The sequence below is a fragment of the Berghia stephanieae genome, chromosome 2 (assembly GCF_034508935.2).
Source record: "Berghia stephanieae isolate SIO BIC M18660-M18661 chromosome 2, UCSD_Bste_1.3, whole genome shotgun sequence".
In the NCBI taxonomy this organism is placed as follows: Eukaryota; Metazoa; Mollusca; class Gastropoda; order Nudibranchia; family Aeolidiidae; genus Berghia; species Berghia stephanieae.
This window is the reverse complement of record NC_088361.1, coordinates 31,000,455-31,028,451: the sequence shown is the minus strand read 5'-3', so window position 1 is coordinate 31,028,451 and position 27,997 is coordinate 31,000,455. Positions and strand designations below refer to the sequence as shown.

At 35.4% G+C, this 27,997-nt stretch overlaps 1 protein-coding gene across 1 annotated transcript in view; it reads right to left on the bottom strand.

The window, feature by feature from the left end:
- The window catches only part of LOC144964703 (uncharacterized), a gene marked incomplete in the record, with an annotated part of 278,871 nt that extends 251,774 nt beyond the window's left edge, over positions 1-27,097 (bottom strand). Inside the window, 1 exon segment of the mRNA XM_078899236.1 lies at positions 26,963-27,097.
- Between the last annotated feature and the right edge of the window lie 900 nt (positions 27,098-27,997).

The window sequence follows — 27,997 nt, the reverse complement described above, 5'->3', positions numbered from 1 at the left end:
AAAAGCTGATAGGTCTAACATTCGACACTCACTTTCTCTCCACAATCTATGCCGGACGGCCAGTCGCTCTATTCCTATATATATACTGGAAGATTTTTATCTTTTGGGACTTTGTAGATATTATATCTACACCATTAAGACGCCGGAGCTTTTAACTTTGATTGTATAATCTTCAAGGATCAAACCCAAGCCCGCTGTCAAAGGACTACACAATAACCTCTTACCAATTGCCTGGAAGTGGAATTTTACGAGTCCGATCCTGTTATCAGAGGAATAGATCATCCAAGCCCATCAACTGCCTGGAAACGTAAACTTATGAACCTGACATATTATCATAAGTTACGTAAAATATTCATATCTCTATTTGTAACTGCCACGATCACTGTTTATCTCTTTTAATTAAATTTCATCATTATTTTTATTTCATTGTAAACAAATCGTTAATTGTTTTTCATTTATAGTAACTAGTAAATTCTGGGGCCTCATTCTACATATATCTTTATGCATAGTCGAGTAGCTCTTTACTCACTTGAGACCATGACATTTTGGAGGGGACACATATAAAGAATTGAATTTATTTAGTTACATATATCTATTTAATCTAACTTTAAAGTTTAAATTGTAAAACTCTTAATTGCCCACTTGATCATATTTTAATTGAACTCCCTATTTACAGGATTAATTTTTTTTTCTTTTTCATTTCTTCATTTAAATGGAATAGCAATTTATCCATTCATTCTTTCATTCAAATTGAATAGCATTTTATTGATTCATTCCTTCATCCATTTATTCATTTATAAATCATTCATTCATTGTTCATTCATTTATTTATTCATTCATTCATTCATTCATTCATTCATCCATTCATTCGTTTATTCACTCATTTATCCAATCATTCATACATTTATTCCTCCCTTCATTCTTTCATTCATACATTATCCATTCATTCATTCATTTATTCACTCGGTTTTTCATTCATTCATTCATTCCTTGTCCACTTTGTTATTATATCACTCATTTCATTTTGTTGTTTGCCTCAGTCATGAATTGTTTTCAATATGTTTACATTCCATAACGATTCATTCACCTATCAACCAATCACTCAGTGTTGTGAACACATTTTGTAACTATTGTAAATCTTACGATATTTTATTGTTTTGTATTTCAGACATCACTGTTAAACACTCTTCAATGCCTAATTACAATTGTTGAACAACCATTGAACAAGAGAGAGGTCCCAGCCACGAACTGAGTTGGTAAATATATCCTTCATTATTCTCTTTTACATGAGTTGGGCATCGTGATTTGTTTTGCATAGTGATTTGTTTTAAATACATTTTTGGCATATTACTGTTACCGAAAACCACTTATATATTATGTTCTGAAAAGTGAGTCTTTAAAAAATAAATAATAATAAAAGGAGTCTACTAGCCGTCGTGTTATATTTAGTGATAGATAACTTGGGATTATTTTGGCATCCTATTATTGTTATCACACTCTAGTATATTAGCGTCATTGCGAATAATTGTACACAAACTAACGACGAGTCACACACATTGGTGATACATTTTTCGTAGTAACATAGTTTAGAGTACACGCGATTGACACATTGTTATTGACACAAGTCATAATAACTCCGCATTGTATTGACACATTGCTTTATAAGATATAACGATAAAAGGCATCAAATTCAACATACATAATAGGTTGAAATAAGAGAGAGAGAGATTTCTAAAAATAGAACAGTTCATTCCAGTAAGTGTAAATAAATAAAACAGTCAGTAACAGTATCCTGTCAATATAATATATATAAAACATCGTAACTAATTTATTGCAAAAATGGAAGCATATAAAAGATACTTAAGTCTCGCAAAGGACTTAGAAATACCCCAGGAAAGGATATTTTCATGGTGCGAAGAGAAAATAATAGAAGAAAAAGAAGAAAGAATTCGTAGAGAAGAAAATGAAGAAAGAATTCGTAGAGAAGAAAATGAAGAAAGAATTCGTAGAGAAGAAAATGAAGAAAGAATTCGTAGAGAAGAAAATGAAGAAAGAATTCGTAGAGAAGAAAAAGAACACGAAGAAAGAATTCGTAGAGAAGAAAAAGAACACGAAGAAAGAATACGTAGAGAAGAACGAGAAGAAAGAGTCCAAGAAAGGGAACTAAAAAGACAAATAGCTTTAGCAGAAGAAGAAACCAAAAGGACCCAAATGATGCTGGAAATTGAAAAAACAAAAACCGGTCATGAAAGAAAACATAATAATAGTGATGAATTTTTCGTGAAACTTCCACGCATGCCAACATACGATGAACGCTCAGACTGTCTAGAATCCTTCTTACACCGATTCGAAGTTCAGGCTAAAGGTTATCGTTGGCCAGAAAGCAAATGGGCCACAGCCTTGATTAACTGCTTATCTGGAGAACCGCTAAAAGTTTTCTATACCTTAACAACTGAAGATGCAGATGATTATGGTAAAAATTAAAGACGCTCTACTAAAAAGATTTAGATTAACGGAAGATGGTTACCAGGAAAGGTTTCACACTGCAAAACCGGAAAGTGGAGAAGACTTTAATACATTCGTGAACCGAATTACTCAATTTCTAAATCGGTGGCTTGAGTTGGCAAACGTAAAACAAGACGACTTTGCAGGCCTTTACTATCTCAATCAAGCTTGCAACCCAGATTTAGTCGCATTCTTTAAAGAGAGAAAGCCAGAAAACTTGGACAAATTAAAAATCTACGCAGAAAACTTTAACAGCGCACATCCATTGACACCCCTTAGCAGAACATTGAAGGAACCATACTACGCTGCCGCTGCTCAGAGTCCAGGTACACCTAAAGTTCAGTACTCAAATAGAACGAGCCGATCAATCACTCGGAACACGCAAGTGAAACAGGATGACCATAGTAACAAACCATGGAACAAACAGTTCAATAGAGACCATAGCCGACCCTATCAAAACAAAACAAGAAATAGCACTGACAATAATACTGAGTATAAGAAAACCAACAAACCTATAATTAAATGTCAATATTGTGGAATGAAAGGCCACACAGCAGACAAATGTTACAAAATCGTGGGATATCCAAAAGAAACTGCAAATGCATCACTCCAAACCAGTGTAAATAATCAGACACGAGTAATGTCAGGAGAAAATATAAATGTGTATTGCGTGAAAGGTATGTCACTTTTAACACAAACTCACAAGTCAGGATCGCTATTTTTTTGTGAAGGCAAAGCTAATGGAACTGATTGCAAAATATTGAGAGACACAGGATGCAGTACAGTAGGAATAAAAGCATCTTTGATCAATGACGAAGACAAAACTGGAAAAACGGTACAATGCATCACATTCAGTGGCACAGTCGAAACCTTTGAAACAGCTAATGTGTACATAGAAACCCCATACTATACAGGAATAGTGGAATGCTGTATACTTCCCAACCCCGTCGCTGATGTTATTGTTGGCAATATAAAAGGTCTTAAAGACAACCCAACAGATGTAAAAGAATGGTCATTAACCCAAGAAACAGCTTGTCTAGCAGAAACAAGAAAGATGACTAAGACAACAGAGAAGCCAATGACTATTTCTCTTGAACCACAACAATTTGACAGGAACACGTTCATTGAAGAACAGAAAAAGGACCCGACTTTAACATCATATTTCAATATCGCAAACAAAGGGACGAAATCAAAAGTTGAATACATCATTGAAAAAGATATTCTGTTCAGGTTACATAGGAAAAGAAACAAAATAGCTAAACAACTGGTCACGCCGAGTATTTACAGAAACAAAATCCTTGGAATAGCGCACGATTCAATAACTTCTGGACATCTTGGGAGCTCTTCCACATTGAAGAGAATATCCGAGAATTTCACATGGCCTGGAATTACTAAAGACGTCCGAGAATATGTGAAATCGTGTGACACATGCCAAAGAAGAGTCGCAAAAGGCAGAATACCGAGATTGCCATTAGAGACAACCCCAGTTATTGAAAAAGTTTTTCAAAAAGTTGCAATTGACATTATAGGCCCTTTAACAAAATCAGATAGAAACCATACACACATACTAACACTAGTCGATTACGCAACCAGGTGGCCAGAAGCGATAGCATTGAAATCAACTACATCGGATCACATAGCTGAAGCATTGATGACAATTTTTACTAGAATAGGCATACCAAATGAGATACTGTCGGACAATGGACCCCAATTTACATCACATATGATGCATGAAACCATGAAACTCATGGGAATCCAACACTCATTCACAATTCCCTACCACCCCCAAGCAAATGGTCTTTGTGAAAGATTTAATGGCACTCTAAAGAATATGTTAAGAAAAGTGTCAGCAGAAAAACCAGATGATTGGGACAGATACTTACCAGCAATCCTATTTGCATATAGAGAAATACCCCAAGAATCTACAGGCTACTCCCCATTTGAGTTGATGTATGGACGATCACCTCACGGCCCGATCAATATAGTAGCCGACATTTGTAAAGGGAATGAGGAGGACAATAACGAAATTATGTTTGCTTACGAATATGTAAGAAACCTGAATGACAGAATAGAGGACACGTGTAAGCTAGCACAGGAATCCGTCACTAAAAAAGCAGAGAAATACAAGGAATACTCTGATCGCAAAAGCAAATCGAGAAAATTTGCGATTGGTGACAAAGTACTAATACTCTTACCCGATGACTCGAGTAAACTTTTAGCTACATGGAAAGGACCATTCAAAATAATAGCAATAAAATCTAATGTTAATTACGAGATTAAAATTAACAACACAACAAAGACATTCCATGCAAATATGCTAAAAAAATATTTTGATAGAGACACAGTGTCGCAACCTATGTTTACTAATATCGAAGCTTCAAATGCAGGATCAATCATACCGTTGGTCATGGGACACAGACACCCGAGACAGAAAAACAAACAAAAATCGCACAATTGCAACCACCTAAGACAAAAAAAGAAGTACGCAAAGTACTTGGGCTCCTAAATTTTTACAGGAAATACATTTACAACTTCGCGCACATCGCGACACCGCTAACAAATCTGACAAAGAATGGGTCACCGAACAAAATTGTTTGGACAGAAGCGTGTCAGAATAGCTTCAACCAATTAAAGGCATTACTCTGTTCAGAACCAATTCTTAAATTACCCGACATGTCAAAAGAATTTGTTGTAAGAACTGACGCGTCTGATAAGGGCATCGCAGGTGTACTATTACAGGAGCATGAGGGAACTCTAATGCCTTGCTTATATGCAAGCAGAAAATTATTGGACAGAGAATCACGATACTCTGTAATAGAGCGTGAAGGACTGGCCATCGTCTTTGCTTTAAAGACATTCAGCAGATATCTACTGCTAAAAGAGTTTGTGGTCGAAACGGACCATAAACCACTCACGTACATAAGAAATAACAAAATGAATAATAGTAGAGTACTAAGGTGGAGTCTATTTTTGCAAAATTACACTTTCAGTATCTCTCACATACCAGGCTGTGAAAATATTCACGCCGACCTACTTTCTCGATTAGTGTAAACACGTGAGAAGGGTATAACTTAACCTCCCATGCATACTGTTAGTTACCTCGCAAATTATGCCAAATCAGAACGCACAATTTCGATAATTTTATTTGTAAACATGATGACCCAACTTAATGTAACATTGAGTATTGTTTGGATATATATACCATACCCATTCATGATTTGGGAAATCTTCTCTTTACTATTATTGTTATGAATTTTCACTCATTTATGATTAATAATTGAAATGTCAATATTCCATTTACATTTTCATTCATTTCATTCAGTAAATTACCTTCATATCATCGACTTAAATCATGCTTCATTGCCATCACTATTGTTTATCACAATGATTTGTAATCACATTGCCATCATGTTGTTCATCACAATGATTTGTAATCACAATCTTTCATTGTTATTGTCACCCATTCATATACCTACGTTAATATAAACATTTCCATGTCTAGTTAATAAATAATTTAATTGTAGCACAAATCATAACAATGGATTAATGCTAGAGTATCATGATAGTAAATTTACTTCCGTTTGTAAAATCTATCTTTCCCATAATGGTTAAAGAGTATATTTTAAACGTGGGTGGGGGGTGTCACAGTAAAGGTTGTTCACAATTATCTTATTAAATTTTATTTTATTAAGAACTGAATTCATCTCACTCCAGTTATATTTCGGTAGGCTTAGATAAACTTTACCTTCTAATATTAGATCGTCTTTCCTTTTATAGCCTTCCCTCGAATTAATTTCTAATTAGTGAATACTTTTCGTTCTACATTCTGTCACGTAGCCACTTATTATAAAAGCTGATAGGTCTAACATTCGACACTCACTTTCTCTCCACAATCTATGCCGGACGGCCAGTCGCTCTATTCCTATATATATACTGGAAGATTTTTATCTTTTGGGACTTTGTAGATATTATATCTACACCATTAAGACGCCGGAGCTTTTAACTTTGATTGTATAATCTTCAAGGATCAAACCCAAGCCCGCTGTCAAAGGACTACACAATAACCTCTTACCAATTGCCTGGAAGTGGAATTTTACGAGTCCGATCCTGTTATCAGAGGAATAGATCATCCAAGCCCATCAACTGCCTGGAAACGTAAACTTATGAACCTGACATATTATCATAAGTTACGTAAAATATTCATATCTCTATTTGTAACTGCCACGATCACTGTTTATCTCTTTTAATTAAATTTCATCATTATTTTTATTTCATTGTAAACAAATCGTTAATTGTTTTTCATTTATAGTAACTAGTAAATTCTGGGGCCTCATTCTACATATATCTTTATGCATAGTCGAGTAGCTCTTTACTCACTTGAGACCATGACAGATAGATAGATAGATAGATAGATAGATAGATAGATAGATATAGACACAAAAATTGATAGATGGATAGATAAATACAACCAAAGATTACATATTCCACTGTAATACACTTGTCCCGATAGTTGTCCGGCCTCGTAGACCGGCCCCGTAGAACGGAAAATTCCGTGGGCGACTCGTCCCTCTCTATAGATGTCGCTGCCTGCAAATCTTATCCAGTTAACTGCCGTACTCTAGAAATACGTACAATAATATAGGAGAAACAAAAATGACGTCACTCAACTCTGTGTTATTGATTTTAGACAGCCATTTTAATTATTAGTTTTCACTAAATGATACCAATCAACTAAAAATGTTAAAGGTTTCACACAATTTTGTGTGTTGGAACGTTATACCTACCCGGCTGGCAGATGTTTATTTTGCTTAAACTAAACGCATAGCATCGATTTAAAAATTTGGAGTCCAAGGTTTGAGAATTTTTGGCAAGATGGGGGTCATTTAAATCGATCGATATTTGAAAGACGAGTTTTCTGACCAAATCTTTAAATACGTGTTTTTCCAGTGTACGGCAATTAACTTGTTAAAACTCTTAAGCAAATTCTTCAAAACAAAACAAACAAAAACAAAAACAACAGGTCTGCCCTTTGAATAGAATTTTCAGTCAATGAGGAAAAATCGATGAACATAATAACCCTCTGGGCAAACTTCCACCCACAAAGGGGAGATGGTATTCAAATAGGGCAAGAAGATGGTATTCAAAAGGCCAAGATCTGCTGACGTGATACAAAGTGTCAAGGGAAATGGACATTGTTGATTACATGCGAAATGGCACTTGTTTGTCTTCGCCCCTTTGAAATCCGTGTGTTTTATGGATTTAAAACGTAACGATTTTATTCAATTGACGATACGATTATCGGTCGAAGAAAGAAAGAAAGAACGAAAGAAAGAAAGAAAGAAAGAGAGAGAGAGAGAGAGAGAGAGAGAGAGAGAGAGAGAGATAAGAGGAAGGAAAATGAAAAGGGAGCGGGGAAGAAAAGGAGAGAGGATAAAAAGAATGAGAATGAGAGAACGGGAAGGGGGAGAGGGAGAGGGAGGGAGAGAGAGAGAGAGGGAGAGAGAGAGAGAGAGAGAGAGAGAGAGCCCTTTCGCTGACGAAGCAACCAACATTGTCACTCATGCATACCATTGTCGTTATCATCTACAGTCTTCGTCCTTTTGATTTTGGTCAAATTAAGGTTATTGGACACAGATATTATATTATTCTCGGTTTAAGTAGTGTGGATCGGACAGCAAAAATACGGACGGTTAGACTAACCTTTGAACAGGACGTTGGTCACTTGCAAAAATAAAAATAAATAAACGAAATAAAGAAAGAAGCTTCCGAATAATATGCCTACTCTGCTACCCAATCACCCTTGGTTGACAGAGCTGTCAATTTAAAAAATAGTTCTTCCTGAAATCGATACAAGTTGAGCTGTCACTTTGTTTCGTCCGACTGGGTGTTTAAATTTAAACTAGTATGCGTCTGAATAAAATTGTGCATCTTTAAATTACATATTTCAAAAATTAAACCTAAATTAATTTGTCAACTGCAAGCCTACATGTCCCAAACAAACCTCTCTCTGGCCCAAATATTCTTCAATTTGAATAAGACAGAACACTGGGTAAATTTATTTTTTTTAATGAGCTTTTATATAGCGCAATATCCACTAAACGTGGTCAAAGCGCTTTACAAGGGGTCCCTGGTCAACAGCAACATTTAACATGTAGGACAGGACATAACGCCTGTTAAGCGATATTACAATTATTCGAACAAAGATAACGCTGTTAACGGCCAGGTACTCATTTTACACCTGATTACGGTGAGAGAATGTGAATAAAGGGCGAGGCTCGAACCCAGGACCTTCCGATCCGAAAGCGAGTGTCATACCACTAGACCACATAGCCGCACAAAAAAATAAAATAATAGAATAGACAGACCTGTCAATTTGTAAAAAAAAATATTTTTTAATTTTAAAAAATACACCATCCCCATGAAAATGAGGACAAATTCATTTCAAACGCAGGTGCTGCAAGGGTGGGGCATTTACTGCATACACTGACAAAACACTTTTATTTTCACTTCACCAAGAACACCTTTACTTCAGAGATATGTTTCGGGATTTAAACTTATCAACAAACTGAAAGGTCAGTGTAATCAATAGATATTTGAATTAAAAGCTTTCAGGAAAGAAGTCCTAATTTTCAAAACTTTTTGACAAGGCAAAGGCCATATCAAACGATCTATGTTTTACTAAGCAAATGTTTTCTCACCAAAAATCTTTTTAAATGCTTTTTGTCAGAAAGCGGACCAGACCGAATTTCGTACGGAAAAGGTTGTGGGTGACACAAGGATTGGGTTGTCCGTTAGACACCATTTTATGCCAAATACACAAAATGTATGTATTTTTTAAAAACTTCCCTTGTCAGCAAAAAACAAAACAAAACAACAAAAAAAGCAGGAGGCGAGCGAGAATGTTATTTGTTTTACTCTTGTTCTTCCACTACAAATTAAGATTGACAAATAAAAGATCCATTAAATATATGTGCCGAGGTGGTCGTCTTTACGAATAACTACCGTTTTCTTTTTTTTTTTTTTTGTTTGTTTGTTTGTTGTTGTTTTTTTTTAACGTGAGCCTTTATATATAGCGATGTCCGCTTCCCAATGGGCCTCTAAGCCAACGGTAACATGACATAACATGGAGGACGAATGACTATTTCTGACAAATAAAAATAACCACTCAAATAAATATACCTAGTTTGTCTAATCTACATTTAATCCACGATATTTATTTAAAAACTTGAACTTTTCATAAGCGATATTTGCTACACGTGTAAAAAAATGCTTTCCAAGGAGTCCCAAGCAAACAGTCAAACGACTTGACGAGACGTGACGCCTGTAAGGTGCTGTTGCATTTTCTGTTTTCGACGGAAAGAACGCTGTTACCAACCAGAAACTCACTTGACCCCTGAGTACAGTGAAAGATGTGTCAATTAAGAGCCTTTCCGTGGGTTCAACTTTGCGTCGTCCAAATCGAACCAAGGACCTTAATTGTCATAAGTCGATTACCATACCAAAAGACAGACCTGCCTAATACTAATACTATAAAAATTTCGTCGAATTACGAATTTTTCGGTCTTAATTGACAATTACATAACATAACATAACATAACATAACATAACATAACATAACATAACATAACATGTGGTATAGGGCAAAATAGGATAAGATCCCTTGAATGCCCTTAATATTAATTAGTAATGCCATAAATCTATTGATTAAATATTACAATAATGATACACGTGGTAAAGATAGTATTTCAACTTAAATGTTCTCATGTGGTGTACAAACATTCATCTTTAACCGTGACATGCAAAGCACACACACACACACACACACACACGCGCGCGCGCGCGCGCGCGCGTATAGAAGATAACCATAAAGACCATTAATCCAATAAACTTCTTGAAAACATTTTGGCCAGAGCTAGTAATTGGAGCGTAAAGCAATAATTTAATGTATTTAAACACCAATTGGTGATTTTTAAAGTAGCTATAATCCTACTATATTATTTTCCCTGAAAACTGCGATTTTTTTCAATTTCAAATAGGCAGGTCTGCCATTCAAGAGGTCACAAAACTTCACAAAATGCATATTGGGTCTTGCACTTGTATGGAATAATTCGAGAAAAGAACAGATTTAATTACAATATAATAATTTCTGAAATTATAAAACAAATTCGTTTAGTACGTCTCCGATAAAAAGTGATCCTTTGTCTTTAAGATTACTTATCAAATTTATTTCAAATCCAAAGTCAAGTTGTCGTTGAGAGTCTACGCAACTTAACAGCTCAGGATCTTGGCTGGTAAAATAGTGACAAACATCAGTAATCAACACAAAAATATCCATGTTTCTAAAGGCTGAAAAGTTGTTTGTTTTCTATTGTTCCTAATTAAATGAGTCACATTCACTCTTTATTTTATTCTCCATAATTATGAAATGCATTTAAGGATAATATGACAGGAGTAAATTTGCATAATATGTTCAAATACATAACCTCCCCCATCCCAATCAAAACTTAGCATTTGTTAAGAAAAAATGTCTGGCAATCCACCTCCCACAGCTGTTCCTGTTGTGTGACAGGACACGACAACCTGGTCAATATCTAACATTCCATACGACACACAAACACATGTACAACACGCACATAAACACACATATATACACACATACAAACACACACACACACACAGAGCAAAGGAATGCCCCCGTTACACACCACATTACAAATCAACACGCATCAGTTCCTGCGACAACCCAAGGCACAAATTGTTACAGATCATCCTTCATTAGAAACATGTCCTGCCTGAACATCCGTACCTATTGGTCATCAAAAGGAAAATTACACGTTGAAGCGCGTTTTTATTTCACGCAACACTATACTGATACATAAGTTTATAATAACAATAATAATAATAATAATAATAATAATAATAATAATAATAATAATAATAATAATAATAATAATAATAATAATAATAATAATAATAACAATAATAATAATAATAATAATAATAATAATAATAATAATAATAATAATAATAATAATAATAATAATACGATGAGGATGATGGGATGAGAAGAAGAAGAAGAAGAAGAAGAAGAAGAAGAAGAAGAAGAAGAAGAAGAAGAAGAAGAAGAAGAAGAAGAAGAAGAAGAAGAAGAAGAAGAAGAAGGAAGTGACGGAAGAGGAGAAGGTGAAGGAGAAGTACATGAAGGCCATACAAAATACTCCTCAATAAATCAATGAGCGTCCAAATGATGACATGAAATTCAATCATTACAACATTAAACACTACCTGACCGACATTTCTGCTCTATCACGTTTCAAGTTTATTTTTTACTGTTAGGCTTTCGCTAATAATTCATAAAACGTTATGCCAACATTCACGAACGAGAAAAAAATGGTAAATGAGACCAACAAATCCAAATGGTATTACATATAATTAATTGTGTTTTTTTGTTTGTTTGTTGCTTTAGGTCTCTTCCAACACAATTGAGGTTATATGAGAGACCGCTGAAACAAAAAAAAACAAAAAACAAGCAATCTAACAAAAATAGTACAAATGTAAATCAAAATCATAACCTAAAGATATCATAAGCTAAATTATAAATAACCAAGAACAAACAGGCAGAAGATTTACAGAAAAAAAAATATCCCCTGTCAAAAATACAATCACAAACCAAAGAAGCAGGATAGGCTAGTAAAGAGAAGAAGAAACGACATCACTATCGGATCGTACACCCATGCGAACATCATAGGTATATGATTCAAGGGTGATGCTCCCATCCAACCACCCGCTAATTGTGTTTAAAAATTAAAAGCAAAACAATACCTTTAATAACCAAAAAATATACAAAATGTATAATATCAACAATACTAATAATAATAATACTACTAATAATACTACTACTACTACTAATAATAATAATAATAATAATAATAATAATAATAATAATAATAATAATAATAATAATAATAATAATAATAATAATAATAATAATAATAATAATAGAGAGAGAGGGGGGGAGGGAAGAATAACATCTCCCCCCCCCTCTCTCTCTCTCTCTCTCTCTCTCTCTCTCTCTCTCTCTCTCTCTCTCTCATCTCATCTCAACTTTGCATTGCATCATTATGACGGGTTTAATAGGGGACTATAAAATCCCGAGAAGGATGCCATGTGTCACTGTCCCTCCATTTACCATCCTGTCGTTTCTCTCCCCGGCCTACCGGTCCCACCTACATTCCTCTAACACATGGCAACAGTGAAATTGTTTCAAATCAATAATATTGTCATTTTCTATTCACTCACTCACGTAATCGCATTAGTCATGTTTTACGCATTACTACAGACGTGCCAGCACCCAGGTTCGGAGTCTTTTTCTTAAATTTATTATTGATTTATTGACTTAATTATTCCCGTTGTCATAATAATAACAATAATAATAATAATAATTATTATTATTATTATTATTATTATTATTATTATTATTATTATTATTATTATTATTATTATTATTATTTTTATTATTATTACTTTAAAAAAATTAGTACTATTTATTATTATTAGTTAGTAGTAGTAGTAGTAGTAGTAGTAGTAGTAGTAGTAGTAGTAGTAGTAGTAGTAGTAGTAGTAGTATTTTTTTAAAATTAGTACTAACATTATTATTATTATTATTATTATTATTATTATTATTATTATTATTATTATTAATAATAATAATAATAATAATAATAATAATAATAATAATAATAATAATAATAATAATAATAATAATAATAATATTAATAATAATATTATTATTTTTATTAATATTTTTTTTAAATTAGTACTATTACTATTATTATTATTATTATTATTATTATTATTAGTAGTAGTAGTAGTAGTAGTAGTAGTAGTAGTAGTAGTAGTAGTAGTAGTAGTAGTAGTAGTAGTAGTAGTAGTAGTAGTAGTAGTAATAGTAGTAGTAGTAGTAGAAGTAGTAGTAGTAGTAGTAGTAGTAGTAGTAGTAGTAGTAGTAGTAGTAGTAGTAGTAGTATCATTATTACTATTATTATTAGTAGTATTAGTTTATCAACAGTGCAATACCTGTATAATCCGTGACTAACAAATGGAAAGTCACGAAATGACATGACAACATTGGACCACGCGACTTATTTATCTCGATGTCGTCTACACTGATAAGATAATGATTTGGATTTAAATGTAACTGAACTTCACATTGAAGAGCATAATCACCAGAAATAATCTTTACTATTATTGTTTGTTTTGATATGTTTCAAGGGTTTTACGGCGCTTGCATCACAATTAGGTCATATCAACGCCAGTAAAAAGGAAGAAAATCTAATAGTAAAAACGTTCTAGGTGTACAATTAAAAGGACTTGAGGAAAAAGTTAGACAAGGGGAAACGATTTAAATAGGGAACAGATGTAGATTCCAAGAGCACACTATCAATGTACATACTTAGTTTGAGATCACCTGAAAGTCTCACCCAGACACCAGCAAAAGATCCCACTAAGAGGAATACACTCAAATGTTTACAAAGCGTATGTTAAAATTAAAAAAAAAAAAAAAACAGTGCATTACAGAGAGATGATTTACAAGGAAAAATTATAATCTCCCAAAACTATAATTCTACATTCGACTGTTCCCCTCCCAGTCAAGAACTCCGGCCAGGGCAAAACTAAGTAATCTCATTCCAAGACAAAGACAGAGAGCTATTGGAAAACAGATCCTGGGGGATAGAAGACAGAACAAGTACCTCCCTGCCCACTATGGGAGGTCAGGAACCCCACCCAGTACTATTACTATTATCGTGCAAAACCAGAGAGAATATAAGGAATAGCAAACAAAGAGGTGATTTTTTATTTCCGTATTGAGACAGACATCAAACTAAAGTTATTTGATATACCAGTTTATCTGGTTGTATGATAATAGAAAATCAATAACTGACATACTAGCATTAACAAAATTCCAGAAATAACTTATAAAGTGTGGATAAAGTCGATACTGGGTTCACACTTTTCCTACTCGTTATAATAAGTTGTTACTGTTATAAATATGACCTACTAAGATATGTATTTGAATTTGTTTTCACTATTCAACCAAGAGGAATCATAGGGAAATAGAAATTAATAGAGTCGACTGAGAAATCTATCTCGACATCTCGTCTGAGATAACCTTAACTTAACTTTCTCAACCCTAACACAGACTATCTGTTGTTATTTTAATCACATCATTATTTATATTTTTCTATGATAAATTATTGGTGAGAATAAATTGGCACTACAAATTTTAATTTCCATATGACCAATGCACTTGGATAAACCTATCTACAGGCCATTTTTAATCATCTTTTTTTTCCTTTTTTTTTTGAGATTGAGTACCTAAGCATATTTTGTTTTTCAATTTTGAAAGTACCAAGACGATTCTGGGAAAGATAGCACGACACGGTAGAAGACTAGGCAGAGACGCCAACTTTAAATTTGGCTCACAGGAGTTTCAGACACCACTCGTAGGAATTTCAATGCCGAAAGAGGAATTTCCGCACACAAGAAAAAGGAATTGGAATGGTATTTGGCATTGTGTTTACATATTGTATAGTTCTAAATAGATAACAGATTAGAATTATATTATGATACATAAACACATTGCCAAATACAATCCCAAAGTTTCCTTATTTCAAATGAAGTAAAGCGCCAAAACCTAATGGTAGAGATTGTAGTACTGGTGGTAGTGAGGATGATGTGGTGTTGGTGGTTATTGTAGTAGTGGTAGTAATGATGAAGATGTGATAGTGGTTGTTGTTGTAGAAGTAGTTGTAGTGCTGATGATGTGGTGGTGGTATAGTGGTTGTAGTAGTTGTGGTCGTGATGATAATAATGTGGTGGTGGTTGTAGTGATGTTGATGTGGTGGTGATGGTGGTTGTAGTACAAATGGTAGTGATGATAATGTGGTAGTGGTGGTTGTAGTAGTAGTGGTAGTGATGATAATGTGGTAGTGGTGGTTGTAGTAGTAGTGGTAGTGATGATGATGTGGTGTGGTGGTTGTAGTAGTAGTAGTAGTAGTTGTGATGATGATGGTGGTGGTGGTTGTAGTAGCAGTGGTACTGATGACGATGTGGCCGTGGTGGTGTAGTTGTAGTAGTAGCAGTGGTGGTAGTGATGAAGATGAGTGTGGTGGTGCTTGCAGTAGTAGTGGTAGTGATAATGATGTGGTGTAGTGATGATGTGGTGGTGATGATGGTTGTAGTACAAATGGTAGTGATGATGAACTGGTAGTGGTGGTTGTAGTAGTAGTAGTAGTAGTGGTAATCATGATGTGGTGGTGGTTGTAGTAGTAGTGGTAATCATGATGTGGTGGTGGTTGTAGTAGTAGTGGTAATGATGATGTGGTGGTGGTGGTTGTAGTAGTAGTGGTTGATGATGTGGTGGTGGTTGTTGTAGTAGTAGTGGTGGTGATGATGATGATGTGGTGGTGGTTGTTGTAGTAGTAGTGGTGATGATGATGATGTGGTGGTGGTGTTGTAGTAGCAGTGGTAATGATGATGCAGTGGTGGTTGTGATGGATGTAGTAGTGGTAGTGATGATGTGGTGGTGGTGGTTATAGTAGTAGTAGTGGTAGTGATGATGGTGGTGGTTGTAGTGGTAGTGATGATGTGGTGGGTGGTGGTTGTAGTAGTAGTGGTAGTGATGATGATGTGATAGTGGTGGTTGTAGTAGTAGTGGTAGTTGCAGTGATGATGATGTGGTGGTGGTGGTAGTAGTAGTAGTGGTAATGATGATGTGGTGGTTGTAGTAGTAGTGGTAGTGATGATGTGGTGGTGGTGGTTGTAGTAGTAGTTATAGTTGTAGTGATGATGTGGTGGTGGTGGTTGTAGTAGTGGTAGTGATGATGTGGTGGTGGTGGTTGTAGTAGTAGTGGTAGTGATGATGTGGTGGTGGTGTTGTAGTAGTAGTGATAGTTGTAGTGATGATGTGGTGGTGGTGGTTGTAGTAGTAGTGGTAGTGATGATGTGGTGGTGGGTTGTAGTAGTAGAGGTCGTGATGATGTGGTTGTGGTGTTGTAGTATAGCTGTAAAGATGATGTGATGCTGGTAGTTGTTGTAGTAGTAGTGGTATTGATGATGATGTGGTGATGGTGGTTGTAGTAGTAGTAGTGGTAGTGATGATAATGTGGTAGTGGTGGTTGTAGTAGTAGTGGTAGTGATGATGATGTGGTGGTGGTGGTTGTAGTAGTAGTAGTAGTATAATGATGTGGTGGTGTGTGTTGTAGTAGTAGTGGTACTGATGACGATGTCGCGGTGTGGTGGTAGTTGTAGTAGTAGCAGTGGTGGTAGTGATGAAGATGAGGTGGTGGTGGTGCTTGCAGTAGTAGTGGTAGTGATAATGATGTGGTGGTGGTTGTAGTAGTGGTGGTAGTGATGATGATGTAGTGGTGATGATGGTTGTAGTAAAAATGGTAGTGATGATGAACTGGTAGTGGTGGTTGTAGTAGTAGTAGTGGTAATGATGATGATGTGGTGGTGGTTGTAGTAGTAGTGGTTGATGATTGTGGTGTGGTTGTTGTAGTAGTAGTGGTGGTGATGATGTGGTGGTGGTGGTTGTAGTAGCAGTGGTAATGATGATGCAGTGGTGGTTGTAGTAGTGGTAGTGATGATGTGGTGGTGGTGGTTATAGTAGTAGTAGTGGTAGTGATGATGGTGGCGGTTATAGTAGTAGTGGTAGTGATGATGTGGTGGTGGTGGTGGTTGTAGTAGTAGTGGTAGTGATGATGATGTGATAGTGGTGGTTGTAGTAGTAGTGTAGTTGCAGTGATGATGATGTGGTGGTGTGTGTAGTAGTAGTAGTGGTAATGATGATGTGGTGGTGGTTGTAGAAGTAGTGATAGTTGTAGTGATGATGTGGTGGTGGTGGTTGTAGTAGTAGTGGTAGTGATGATGTGGTGGTGGTGGTGGTTGTAGTAGTAGTGGTAATGACGATGTAATGGTGGTTGTAGTAGTAGTGTAGTGATGATATGGTTGTGGTTGTAGTAGTAGAGGTCGTGATGATGTGTTAGTGGTGTTGTAGTAGTAGCTGTAAAGATAATGTGATGCTGGTAGTTGTTGTAGTAGTAGTGGTATTGATGATGATGTGGTAGTGGTGGTTGTAGTAGTTGCAGTGATGATGATGTGGTGGTGGTGGTGGTTGCAGTAGTAGTGGTAGTGATGACGATGTGATTGTGGTGGCTGTAGTAGTTGTGGTAGTTGCAGTGATGATGATGTGGTGGTGGTGGTTGTAGTAGTAGTGGTAGTGATGATGATGTGGTGGTGGTGATTGCAGTAGTAGTGGTAGTGATGATGATGTGGTGGTGGTGGTTGTAATAGTGATGGTAGTTGTGGTAGTGATAGATGTGGTGGTGGTGATTGTAGTAGTTGTGGTACTGATGATGATGTGGTGGTGGTGGTTGTAGTAGTAGTGGTAGTGATGATGATGTGGTGGTGGTGATTGCAGTAGTAGTGGTAGTGATGATGGTTGTAATACAAGTGGCAGTGATGATGATGTGTGTGGTTGGAAAGAGGGGGGGGGGGGGGGGTGGTATCCTTGGAACAAATTGACCTCACCGGAATTTGACGGAAGTTGCCCGGAGCCCGGAATTTTTGGCTCCAGACCGGAGTTTTTTTCCGGTGAAACCGGAGTTTTGGCATCACTGACTAGGGCTGGGTGATTTAGAACAAGAACTAGACACATGAATAAATTAATTAATCACTCATTTTTAACCAAACAAACATAAATAAATGAAAACTAGAGCAGCAACCCACAAAACTTACGGTTCAGCGCGACTGTTTCTGTCACAGAGAATCATAGTCATCCATTCCGACAACAGCAAGTATTACAGGTTGACGGCGACAATAGATTACCTGCTACTATTGTGCCGACACTAACAGAAGAAAAACTAACCGTAAAGTAACCGTAATAGTCATGATATTTTTTTTTAAAGAAAACAAACAGGGGGCTACTGTTACTGACAAAACGCCCTTTTTATCAATTTGGCCACCAAAACAAACAAAATATTAACTTCACACATGTCAAATGATCTATATCAATTGACATGTGTGAAGTAAAAGTATATGAAACTCCTCTCTATCTGTCAAAAAAAAGTCTCAAAACTGAGACAGCAAAAAAGTATCTGACAGGAGACACTATTTTAGACACGATGGGATCATCCAACTCTTAAACCTGGAACCTACGAGACCACCCTTAAAGTACCGGGTTTGAGAGTTTTTGCCAAGATGCGGGTCATTTCAATCGATCGATATTTGAAGGACGAGTTTTTGAGCCAAAATTTTAAATACGAGTTTTTTCCAGAGTACGGCAGTTAACTGGTTAATAATACATTGATACCTGTACGGAGTTAAAAACTCTCTGCCCCTGTTTGAAATAAAAATGTATGTTGTCGTTGGACAACAAAACACCAATGAGACATTGTGCAACCCAGCGCGGTGGTAATAATAATAATATAGTCGTAGATCGCCCACCCTCCAATGATACAGACGATAAAACAGTTAAATGGGCTATTACAGGTGTCACTCCTGACACGACTCTGACACAATATGACACAATTACCAATATAACATTAAACACACACACACACAGACACACACACACTTCTCCTTATGATTGATTCCTATCGGGAGATTTACTGATGACGAAGCGAAACCAGCCATACAACATTAGAAGTTACGATGAGCTGTTGCAACTTTCAGTCAAAGAGCTTAGTCGGTGCGCAATTAATCTTTCTGTCCGCCAAGATATGAAAACATAAAACATAATGTATTTTATTATAAGGTCCAAACACTTGACTCGGCCCGCTTTCAAACATTCTTTATAACATTGCCCTCAAAATCACTCTGCAGCAAAACACTCTTTAAACAAAAACTTTGGTCAAGAAAGTTTAGCCTCCAATATCAATCAATTAAGATTATCCACAACTAGTCAAAAAGTCGGAAACAGGAGACTTCAAAGAAGTCACCACCCAAGCCCCATTTTAAGACATAGGGTAGAGAATCAATTAAAAGGAAAACAAATACGTCCAATTAACGTGTTTAAAGCGCTTTACAAAGGGTCCCTGGCCAACAGCAACATGTTGGACGAGACTTCACATATATTAGGTAATATTATAATTTTTTTTCCGTCAGAAACAACGCTGTGAATGGCCAGGCACTCATTTTACACCTGAGTACGATGAGAGAATGTGAGTAAATAGCCTTTTCCAAGGACTCAACTTTGCACCGCTCGAACTCAGGACCTTCCGTTCCAAAGGCGAGTGTCATAAATGACAATATAGCCGTACGATTTAGAGTATTGTCCGTCAGAGCCAACAGGCCCACGGAGTTTACCCCGGTTCTTATTACGAAAAATGGATAACAGTAATTTGTTGCTACCCTTTGGATAGGACGTTAATAATAATAATAAATGGCATTTATATAGAGCTTTACCCCGTTGTCACAGGCTCTCAGCGCTTTACAGTGATATAAAACAAAACATATTACAGTGAGACGTTGATCAATCGTAAAGTACTTTCCGCCATATCTAACAGACCCAGCTACCCAATCACTGTTGGGTGGACAAGTGTGATCAGAAAAATAATCTCGACGTCAACTGGGATCAATATCAATTTGCGAGTGAAGCGCGTACTCTAGTGACGTAAGCGAGATTTTAAAGTCATTTCAAGATGGGAAAGGGGGGGGGGGGGGCAATACAAAATAAATAGATCTAGATTATATCTTTTCAGACAAAGAAAAGAAGTGGACCCTATGTGCAATCTGTCTGCCTGTATGTCTAAAACCATGCACAAAATCCCATCCTGAAAGCCTGAAAGAAGCACAGGTCCCCGCATTGAGAGTTACAAACACAAATACAATCAATATGAACATCTCAAGAGAGATAAATTGCTAGAGTAGAAATTTGATTACCAGGCCGTCATCGACTCATCAACAGATCCATACTATGGCCTGGGCAGTTGCCTTGAGTCCTGGTCAAGAACAAAAAGCTAAGTGGATAGAAAAGCAGACCTGCACTGTTAGGATCGTTAAAATGAATACATTAAAACGATGGCTCTTAATCCCCATGCAAATAAGTACATGTCGCTGACAACATCGGGAAAACATAATCTTGAAATATATTTATTATTATTATTATTATTATTATTATTATTATTATTATTATTATTATATTATTATTATTATTATTATTATTATTATTATTATTATTATAATTATTATTATTATTATTTATTATTATTATTATTATTATTATTATTATTATTATTATTATTATTATTATTATTATTATTAATAATAATATTATTATTATTAATTATTATTATTATTATTATTATTATTATTATTATTATTATTATTATTATTATTATTATTATTATTATTATTATTATTATTAATTCGAATAATAATATTTGTTTTGGGCAGACACGGTGGACAAAGATGACCGATAATGAAATGTGATCTGGATTAATTTCATTAATTTGATCAGAAAACTCGTCCTTCATGAATGATCGATAAAAAATTACCCTCATGTTTCAAACTCTCAAACCTCGAAATTTTCAATTATATAAACAAGATGAAGGTCAAATTAATAATTCGATGCCAATCAAACGATTCAAAAGTTCTATTGCGACCCTTAAAATGCCAAATTGGCATATCCGCCGCCTTGAACAATGCTTGACTCATGTTAAAAAGGTAATATAATTAATGCAAACTGTTGAAGCATAACGGTAACAGCATAAAACCAAATGAACAAATTCCAGTTTCGTATCATTTGCATTTTTAATTGATGACAAGGGTGAAAACATAATATTATGTCTCTTTACCGACATAAACTACCTTGTAAATATTATAATTATGAATATAGCTTTAACGTATAGCATCAACCATATTTCGAGTCGGAGCGAGGGGTAGGCGGTAGAGAGAGTGGGGGGGAAATATATATATATATATATATATATATATATATATATATATATATATATATATATATATATATATATATATATATATATATTATTTTAATATTTACCACAATGTTTGAGACAGTCTACATTAATGTTTCAGGCCTAATCGGCCATCGTCAGGACTGTTGGTTTGTTGACTGTTGTTGTTTGTTGAAGTGGTTCCGGTTTGTAGTATATATATATATATATATATATATATATATATATATATATATATATATAGAGAGAGAGAGAGAGAGAGAGAGAGAGAGAGAGAGAGAGAGAGAGAGAGAGAGAGAGAGAGAGAGAGAGAGAGAGGAGAATTATTCTAAAGGTAAGAGACAATCTTTCTGATATTGAAAAAATGAGGAGCGGGCACTTGTATCAATAATGAGGAGAAATATAGGGTATACAGAAGTGCCAGGTGGAAACAAGAGAATAACAATATCGCGGTGTCAGAGCCAAACTTGGGATCCAACTGACACGGCACCCTCTACCTGGCCACGAGAGAGAGAGAGAGAGAGAGAGAGAGAGAGAGAGAGAGAGAGAGATTTGTCATGTTGGAGAGGTATTAGCGAACAGTCGCACTAGAAACTTAATGTGTAAATATTACATAACATGTTATTTGAGATAAGGTAGCCATGTGAGATTGTAAAACTTTAAATGCATCCTATATAGAGGTTTCAGAGAGAGAAAAAACGTAATCTTCGCATTATATAGGACGATATGTTTGAAAAGCATCCGAGGACTTTTTCGATGTTTGTTTTCCGATAGGGTAGAGCGCTCAACAAATGCAATGTGTTGTTTTACTATTGTATATCATTATTATTACAATCATCGTCATTATTATTAATAATAATAATAATAACAATAATAATAATATCATCATTTCATTGCACTATACCACGGCAGACTAGGAGAAAAGACCAAAGCAAAGCATTACCTGCCTACAGTCAAATTAGCTAATTGCTGTGGTGATGATTAGTAATGCAGTAGTGGCGGTATTGGGGATCATCGTGAGGTCGGTAATTGTAATGATGATGATGTGATATTGTGATGACGATAACATTGTTAAAATGATGCTGATAATCAGTCAGGCTGCAGTGATGATAATTAGGAATCCATCATGGAACTTCAGAGCAACAGAGACGGAAGCTAGCTGTAACAGCTAAATGTTGGGGTAAAATCCACCTTTTAAGCCATTTCCTTATAGATAGAACAAAATCGACGGCACTCAGCTCTTTGTTATTGTTTTTAGGAAATCATTTTTATGTGTAGCTCTCACTAAATTGTGTTAACCAGACTACAAACGTTTGAGGTTATAATTGTTGAGTGTGTTGGTACGTTATATCCAACTGGCGGATTTCATGAGTTTTTTTAAACTAAGAAATTTCTGTTGAGACAGCTCCTATGATGGAATTATGTCTATGGGGTGGCAATGAGATCCAGAAAGATTGACAAGAAACAGTTCTGTCAGATAATTAGAAAAATGTTCATATTTTGGACCAAATTTGTATCACATTAACGAACAAAAAGTATGCATGAAAACCTATATTAATTATTATTTGTATAAATCTTTATAGAGACCTACTGTAGTTGGTCAAACCAATCAAAATATGGTAAACGTTAAAAGTAAATCTAAACTAGTATTCTGGTTTTGAAGAAATGTGAGACTGTAAGACAAAGTGGCAGGGTGGACTATATTCAGACTTGCCAAACAAAAAAAAAAAGGAAAGGTAAAATCTGGTCCTATGAAAATGGGAATCAGAATTATTTTTTTTTTTTAATGAGAAGTAAATTTGGGCTTCTGCTATCAGATGTTTTAGATTTATTTAAATTATACTTCAACAGATGTCACAGATTTATAATCAATCTGTTATTCGATTTACTGCTTTTGAAAATAAATTTTACTTTGAAATGTGTCTAAGAACACAAAATCCAAAAATTTACTTCAAACTTTCCAATCTGTATCAGCAAGGGATCTTCTTAGATATTATTGTTTTGTGCCTTAAAAACTGTATGCCTTAAAATGTACGAGCAGAGTAATAAAAAATATATAGCATTTATGACTGAGAAGGGGCCTTGATAGTTCAATGGAGTGGAAAGCACTTGCCTCACACAAGCAAAGTAACCAGTAACCAGTATCAGTCCATTCAGACCCATAGAGCAAGTTTATCCCGGTTTCTATAGCATGAAACGGACAATAGCAATTGCTTGCTATCCTTTCAATAAGACACTTAGACTATCACAAAGTACTTTCCATTAGTTCTGACAGAACCAGCTACCCAATCACTGTTGGGTGAACAGAAAAAATCTCGACTGCATCCGGAATCGATCTTGGTCCCTTTGCATGTGAAGCGAGTGTTTTACCAACTGAGCTGTTAGGCCCCCCATCAGTCCTCAAGGTAGCCAAGAACTTTCTTTTATATTGAAAGATTGCAGAAAGTTCAGAACAGGACAGCTAGATTGGTAATACTATCAAAACAGATGGTCCTATCTCCCAGGTTCTGGAAATTCTTCATTCGCTGTCCGTGAAGCAGCGCACTGAGTTCAAGATTTTATGTTATTGTTATAGCCCCTTACATGGCCTGACACCATCCTACTTAAATGAACTTGTGTCTCATTATAGACCCGGTAGATTGCTAAGATCTAAGTCTTTGCTTCACAACAAATCCTTCAGAGAAACAGCGCCTAGGTTGTGGAATTCCCTTTCATACAATACCAAAAACAGTGAAATTTATATACGTTTAAAAAGAATTTTAAAACTAAATTATTTAGAAGGGCTTATCTTGACAATTAATATGCTTTGTATGTTTTAATTCAGGGTAGATAAGTAATGTGTCTGTAAAGAGTTTGTATATGTGAATGCGGAGAAGTTTCCGTATGTGGGCTTGAGTGTACAGGTGTATGTGTGTACGCATGTTAGTGTGTATGATAGTTTATATAGTCTGAGTGAGTGTTAAGCGCCATAGAGCACTTGTCAGTGGATTGATGGGCACTATATAAGTATATTATTTATTATTATTATCATTATATTCTAACCCATCACTTAAGGCAGTTGGTAACTGAATATTATTATTAGGTGTATCTGCTTTGTGTAATAGATTTCCCTCCTTTCTAAAAGCGGCAAGCAATTTTACTGACTGTTTAATGTGATAGAAACCAGTAGAATAAATACCTGAAAAAGTTTGTATGAAACAGTGAGGGATAAAGCAGAGAGAAAAATACAAGAAAAAAAACATCCCAAAAAAATTCAGCCTGTCTCGACTGGGGATCAAACCTCAGAATGCATGTTTGCTGGTCAGATATGTTACCACTACATCACAAGAGGTTACCCGAAAGATGAGACAATTTAATGCCTAAAAAGACTGGCTCCATAAGCTTCATGGCTCTCGTGGACTTTGATTTGGACAGAAATCACATCAAGCCTATGGACCAAGTGCTAAATGTAAATGTGTTATAATATAATTATCAGATCCCAAAACGTAGATGACTACATATATAAGAGACAACTAAAAACAAAATTGAGCTTTCATGTCATGCAAAACAACGCGCTTTGTAAAGAGACCAAAAGTCAATAGCAACGCTTATCATGTAGAATGAGACAGGACCGCTGTAAGGGTATTTATAATTTATTCTCAATAGAGACAGCACTGCTAAGAGCCATGTACACATTTTACACTTGAGTGTGGAAACAGAATATGATAAAAAATGGCTCTGAAGAACTGCTTATATTATATGGGCCTTTAATTTATAGGATTTATGATAGCTCAGATGGTAGAGCCTGCCTCACATGCCAAAATGAACATGGTATTCTTGAAAATTAACAATTGGAGCTTCAAATGAATTCCCTATACGACATTGGGAGTGCAGACAGGGAACAGGGAACAAGTTTAATTTTCAAACGCAGAAGTTCAGGAATACTTTTAAATTTATCATACCCTCCAATGACCATCGCCCATGTTATTTCTCATCAAGATTTATCCTTAATAACACCAATGAATGAAAATTTAACCATCAAAAGATTTGAAAATTAGAATTAATCATTGCATAAAGATTATCATTACGTGTCAAAATCTTTATTTTCTGGATGAGTGCAGAATATGAATATTTGCTGAACTGCTGCATTTTTCAATAATAAACGATAATAGTGATGCCTCATCAGGTTTTTCACAAAACTAAAGCCTTTAGTATTTAGTAAAGGGGTACATAATATTTATGAATATCACCATATCCAAGTTCAGGCAAGGTTTTTAACCCCAAGTAGTTAGTGACTGTGTTGTGGGTGTGTAAATCTGGTGGAAAGTGCTTTGGAAGAAATAGAGGGTTTTTTTTTACTTGAGGCCACTTACTCAGATTTAATCTTGAGAAAATGATACCCAGCAAAATTTCAATTTGAGGAGAATAACAGACTTTTCTTCAATTCTGAACATCTGCGGCTATGTGGTCTAGTGGTATGACACTCGCTTTCGGATCGGAAGGTCCTGGGTTCGAGCCTCGCTCGACGCAGAGTTGAGTCCTTGGAAAAGACTCTTTACTCACATTCTCTCACCGTACTCAGGTGTAAAATGAATACCTGGACGTTAACAGCGTTGTCTTTGTCCGAAAAATTGTAATATCGCCTAACAGGCGTCATGTCTCGTCCTACATGTTAAATGTTGCTGTTGACCAGGGACCCCTTGTAAAGCGCTTTGAGCACGTTAAGTTTTTATTGCGCTATATAAAAGCTCAATTTATAGAGACCTAGCTAAATTGTTTATAAGAGAGAAAAAAAAAAAAACGTCCACTTTCAAAGTACCCCTGTGAAAATCAGCACGACCCAGAAAATTGGTAGTTTTCTTTTTTTTTCTGGAGTTGGAATTGGTGGCTGTTGAGAAACTAAAGTTTTCTTCACTTCATATTCATATATAAATTTTATACATTATTGTTATTGGCAAATTGTGGGGGAAAAAACACACTATCAATGGCCTTTGCATTATCTGTGAAATCAAATCATGTGACTACTACTTCTTCTTTGTTTAAAATGTAGGTTTTAATTACTATGAAGTATCTAAACCTTTCGTCGTCACTGACATGACATGTACATCTATCAAATAGTCGAAGTTTGATCTACTTTTTCGACTTTCAGATTCAGTTTCTGTCAGAGTCAGTGAGTTCGCAAAGTACCAAGAAAGAAGTGATTTTAGATATGCAATAAATGAAAATGATTATTCTGGTAGAATTTCAATTTCGCTGATCCAAATAGAAATTAGCAACAAATCTGTGAGACTATTAGACTTCTTGGTGGACTTTTAAAGGTTGTCACCATTCATCATTCAAGCACAGCGGCCCTACCCCTAAGTAAACGCTCTGCTCGGCTGATGGCCACGGTCTGTGCACAGCACAGTTCGGCACAGGTGAAAGCTGTATTTTAAATAGACTTTAAACTATGAATTATTAGGGGTGAGTTATGTCAATAGCAATATAAAATATGCACTTACCAACTTATCAAGTTAAAATCCAACAATTTGATATCCAACAAATCATTTATTACTTCAAAGATAACAATCAAAGGTGTGACAGAAACAGACCGCCACACGGAACAAACACAACACACCACTATAAATAGACGAAGTGACGTCACATGGCGTAGGCACGTGACCTTTTCCCTCTCGAGGTCCCCTCGTTGATTAACCTTCGCGAAAGAGATGATTTTTACTCGAAGTTTGGCAAAAAGTAAAGAAGCACAGGGAGATATAAATACCAATTCGTTTCGTAGACAATACGTAGATACGGTGATTTTATCATGCATTTTTGTTACAAATGTGACAACTTCATTTGATTCATGAATTTGCTACAACCTCCCTCTTTCACCGATGATATACTTTCACAGATTTCAAAATGATTGACTTTCAAACTTTGACCTTTTAATAATAATAATAATAATAATAATAATAATAATAATAATATTAATAATGATAATAATAATAATAATAATAATCACTCTCAAGCGAAACTCTGAACGGCATGAATTTAACTGGTTCATAAAATGAGAATGGCCGCGTTTGTTTTAAACAAGGGAAATAATCCATTAAATAAACGTGTCAGGCATTATGACAAAATGATAGTTTCTCTTGATAACTTGATACTTTGCGAAGACACCTACCTGTGATGACTACAAATCTGTGGGGATGAATAAATAGAAAGACGTGACTGTAAAGAATTACCAGTGTGGACTTCTTTCCCAAAGAAAGAAAGATGGTAACAAAAATAAAATAGACAAACGAAAATTAAACAAAGATAAAAAATTAAAAAAACAACAGGTCTCTCTTGCGAATACATCCAACACCCGCTCCTGCAAATGTTTCCACATTTGACAAAATGTGATTATTTAAATTATTTCTATATCCATTTTAATGGCTCTTTTAGACACCTTTAACTTTTAATTAAAGGCGTGTGGGGGTAATGGCCGAAAGGATAAAAGGCACTGCGCTTCCACTCATGAGATCATTGATAGAGCTCGCTTTTACATTTCG